Source organism: Aotus nancymaae, unplaced genomic scaffold (assembly GCF_030222135.1).
Source record: "Aotus nancymaae isolate 86718 unplaced genomic scaffold, 86718_ANA_hifiasm-v0.15.2.pri h1tg000009l, whole genome shotgun sequence".
NCBI classification, from domain to species: Eukaryota; Metazoa; Chordata; class Mammalia; order Primates; family Aotidae; genus Aotus; species Aotus nancymaae.
In genome coordinates this window covers 10076567-10081501 of record NW_026988420.1, presented here as the reverse complement: position 1 = coordinate 10081501, position 4935 = coordinate 10076567, and positions in this window count along the sequence as shown.

The window sequence follows — 4935 nt, the reverse complement described above, 5'->3', positions numbered from 1 at the left end:
CAATACTGCAGAGGGGCTGGGTTCAGAGCAGCAGCATTCCCACTCAGCTCCCAGCTGTTCATTACATGCCCCAAGCTTGTTCCTGACCTTGATCCTACATGTCATGCCAGATTTCAGCATAACAGAGACCTTTTCTGACCAGACAATAAAAGTAAATGACCTTATTTTGGAGAGCTCAGAGCTACTCTGTTAAAAATTAAACCTTTTTTTTTTTTGAGACAAAGTCTCACTCTGTCACCCAGGCTGGTGATGGAGTGATGGAGTTTCACTCTTGCTGCCCAGGCTGGAGTACAATGGCACAATCTCAGCTCACTGCAACCTCCACCTCCCAGGTTCAAGTGATTCTCTTGCCTCAGCCTCCCAAGTAGCTAGGATTGCAGGCATGCACTACCACACCCAGCTAATTTTGTATTTTTAGTAGAAATGGGGTTTCACCATGTTGATCAGGCTTGTCTCAAACTCGCCACCTCAGGTGATCCACCTGCCTCAGCCTCTCAAAGTGCTGGGATTACAGGTGTGAGCCACCATGCCCGGATCCCCCACCTTTTTTTTTTTTTTTGAGACAGGGTCTCACTGTGTTGCCCAGGCTAGAGTGCTGTTAGATATAGTAAACTCCATTTCTCATCAAAGAATCAGTATGTCAGTACGTTCAGCTCTCTTATTCTTTAATTCTTCATTTTAAAGTTTAACCTCTTGGTTCTCTGCATCCCCTTGCCTCTAGTTTCAGTAAACAACTTTCCCACCTGTTCTAATCAGTAGTTCACATCTGTTCCCCTGGTCACCTGCTTTGACCTGAGTCACCCCTGGTCACCTGTCCTGACCTGTTCCATAACCATCCTTCCTGCTAAACTACCCACCCCACCACTCCAGCTTGTACCCCTGCTCTCTTTAAAATAGCTAATCGGAATTAGCTTAGACTGTGGTCTAGCCCTAGCCAACAGGGGAATGACACAGCAGTACTGGCAACCTCCATCAGGAATAAGAACTCCTTCCTCTCCCTTGTCCAGGTATGTGTTTGCCATTGCTCCGCCCATGAGATGCACCCTTCTATAGAAGTAAATTGCCTTGCCAAGAAAATTTATATTCAAGTGCTACTTCTTTTGCGGCACCAAAAATTTACATACAACAGTGCAGTGCTGGGCGCGGTGGCTCATGCCTGTAATCCCAGCACTTTGGGAGGCTGAGGCGGGTGGATCACAAGGTCAAGAGATCGAGACCATCCTGGTCAACATGGTGAAACCCTGTCTCTACTAAAAATACAAAAAAATTAGCTGGGCATGGTGGCGTGTGCCTGTAATCCCAGCTACTCAGGAGGCTGAGGCAGGAGAATTGCCTGAACCCAGGAGGCGGAGGTTGCGGTGAGCCGAGATCGCGCCATTGCACTCCAGCCTGGGTAACAAGAGCAAAACTCCGTCTCAAAAAAAAAAAAAAAAAGTGGCGTGATTTCAGCTCACAGGTGTGCACCACCACGTCCATCTAAGTTTTGTAATTTTTTTTAGTAGAGATGAGTTTTCCTCATGTTGCCCAGGCTGGTCTTGAACTCCTTGGCTCTAGTGATCTGCCCACCTCAACCTTCTAAAGTGCTGGATTAAAGCATGAGCCATCTAGCCTGGCCTGAAAGGTAGCTTCTTGCATGACTCAGCTTTTCACTTAATTTTTTTCTTTTGGCATAGTGAATTGGGGTACCAAGTGTTTACTTTCCTTTCACAATACTTTGTTTTGTTTTATCCTTGTAACAAACCACGGGAGGTAGGAATCGTTATCCCTATCCAGACATGGAAACTGAGGCTCAGGATATAGATTTAACAAGCACCCTGATGATGATTCAATGATCTGTGTAGCTTTGCTTATTGAGAAAGAATGCTCTAAGCAGCGAATACAAGTTTCCCATCTATTTTATATTATTCATTAAATATAAAGAAAGTAGTATTCTGAATTTTTATATAACAGATTCTTGTAAGACTGGTCTGAGAAAGTTTCTGGAGCTAGTTTCATCAATCCAGTTTACAAGGCAGGACATGGTAGCACCAGGGCCCTGACTCCAACTCTGTCCCACCTCTCCAGTCAAAGGGCAGCAGGCCTGGGAGAAGCACCTGAATACACATTGAACCTGGACTGTGCTTGAGGGCATCAAGGGCACAGAATAGTGATCTTTGAGGGCCGGCAATGGCATTGATTACTCCCACTGCTTCTGTTAAGTGATTCAGGATAACAAAATTCTAATAATAGGCCTGGCATTAAACTGAACAAGAAGGGCATCTTTTGATCATCCAGACAGTGTGCACGTCTCTCACTTCTCCGAGTACCTTACTCTTCACTTCCTTTCCTTAACTGCTGGCCACGAAACTCCATTCCTCAGCCCATCATCTTTTTTTTTGATCCTGCTTCTTATGTTATCCAAGTCAGAGCTCCAGCGTCATCTTTAACCCATCATCTCCCCACCTCTATCTGCAAGTACTAGCATGTTTCCCTCCTCAACACCTCCCACACCCAAAATGTGTTCCCTCCCACACGTCCTTTGAGCAGGCCTTGTGTTAGGCCATTCTTGCATTGCTATTAAAAAAACATATCTGGGTCAGGCACAGTGGCTCATACCTGCAATCCCAGCATTTTGGGAGGCCGAGGTGGGTGGATCATCTGAGATCAAGAGTTCGAGACCAGCCTGGCCAACATGGTGAAACCCCATCTCTACTAAAAAAATACAAAAAATTAGCCAGGTGTGGTGGCTCACACCTGTAATCCCAGCTACTCAGAAGGCTGAGGCAGGAGAATCACTTGAACCCAAGAGGCGGAGGTTGCAGTGAGCTGAGATTGTGCCACTGAACTTCAGCCTGGGCAACAAGAGTGAATCTCTGTCTCATAAAAAGAGAAAACAACCCTTAGACTGGGTAATTTATTAACAAAGAGATCTGTGGCCAGGCATGGTGGCTTACACCTGTAATCACAACACTATGGAAGGCCGAGGCAGGCTAATCACTTAAGGTCAGGAGTTTAAGACTAGCCTGGCCAACATGGCAAAACTCTGTCTCTACTAAAATACAAAAATCAGCCGGACATGGTGGTGCATACTTGTAATCCCAGCTACTCAGGAGGCTGAGGCAGGAGAATTGCTTGAATCGGGGAGGTGGAGGTTGCAGTGAGCCAAGATCACACCACTGCACTATAGTCTAGGCAGCAGAGCAAGACTCTGTCTCAAAGAAAAAAAAAAAAAAGAAAGAGGTTTGTTTGGCTCTTAGTTCTTCAGGCTGTACAAAGAGGGATCCCGCATGTGTGTCTGGTGAGAGCCTCAGGAAGTTTACAATCATGGTAGAGGGCAAAGGGAGAGGAGGCAATCTGACCTGGCGAGAGTGGAAACGAGAGAGAGGTGGGAGGTGCCAGACACCTTAAACAAAGCACACAGATCTCCCATGAACTCACTCATCATCACCAAGGGGATGGTGCTGAGCCATTCATGAGGGGTCCATCCCCATGAGCCAACACCTCCCATCAGGCCCCACCTCCAACACTGGGGATTACATTTCAACATGAGATTGGGAGAGGACAAACATTCTGGTTAACTCCTTGCTAGACTGCTTGTAAAAATCATCCGATTATTCCCCTCTCTGTATCCAGGTTCCTTTGTGAGGTGCCTCTGCAGCTTCCGTCATCAAGAGATGTAGTTTATCATCACATCTGCCATATCTGGACTGGCCTGGGATTTGCTTTGACCGATAGAATATGCTGGAAGTACGTTCTGAGCCTGCGCCTCAAGAGGTCCGCAGTGACAACTGGATCTCTTAGATCCTTATCCAATCACTGTGTCAACTAGAACTTCATTTTTGGATATAAATAAAATGACATAACTTGAGGTTTGGGATATGATCTCCTGGGCAGCCTCTGAGGAGGGGCTGGATGGAATAAACCAGAGGTCCCCGGGCATTCACCACCCATAGTGAACCTTGACAGTCGAGAATGGGAAACAGGTGGGACCCAGACAGATACTTTCCCTCCTTGCTGGCTCCGTGGACTGCTCTGCTCCTCCCTGCAGCCCTCTCCGTGGGTGGATGCATGCATGTCTGCTGAGGAACGTGCTGCATCTCTTCATAGCTCATGGCAAAGCCGTGGCCAGGCAGTATCCTTACAGCAAATTTAGCATTTAGCATTTTTCTCTGCTTCACTTCTCTTCTCTCACCCTCCCCATGCCTGGCTTGCACCCCTAAATCCAGTTGTTCAGGTCCTAACCTTTGCCTCAGGTCCTGCTTCCCAGAAACAAGGCCAGGGCAGCAGCCAACATGCTTTGCGTCTAATTCAGATGCTTCGCTTCCCCCTCCTCAGAAGCCAAGAAATCCCACTGTGGCCACTGTAACAAGTTGTCACAAACTTAGTGGCTTAAAACAGCACAAGTGGCCAGACCCAGTGCCTCACACCTGTAATCCCAGCACTTTGGGAGGCTGAGACAGGTGGGTCATGAGGTCAGGAGTTTGAGACCAGCCTGGCCAATATGGTGAAATCCTGTTTCTACTAAAAGTACAAAAATTAGCCAGGTGTGGTGGTGTGCGCCTGTAGTTCCAGATATTTAGGAGGCTGAGGCAGGAGAATCACTTGAACCCAGGAGGCCAAGATTGCACCATTGCACTCCAGCCTGGGCAACAGAGCGAGACTCCATCTCAAACAAACAAACAACAACACAGTTTACTCTCTTCCAGCTCGGGAGGTCAGAAGTCTGAAATCAGTTTCTCTGAGCCAAAATCAAGGTGCTGGCAGGGCTGGTTCCTTGCGGAGGCTCTGAGAGAAGAATCCATTTCTTTGCCTTTTTCAGCTTCTGGTGATGTCCCTATTCCTTGGCTGTGGCTCCTTCCATTTTCAAAGTATATGTCACTCTGATCTCTGCCTCCATTGTTACACTGTCATCTCCTCTTCTACAGGCAAACTTCCCTCTGCCTGCCTCTCCTAAGG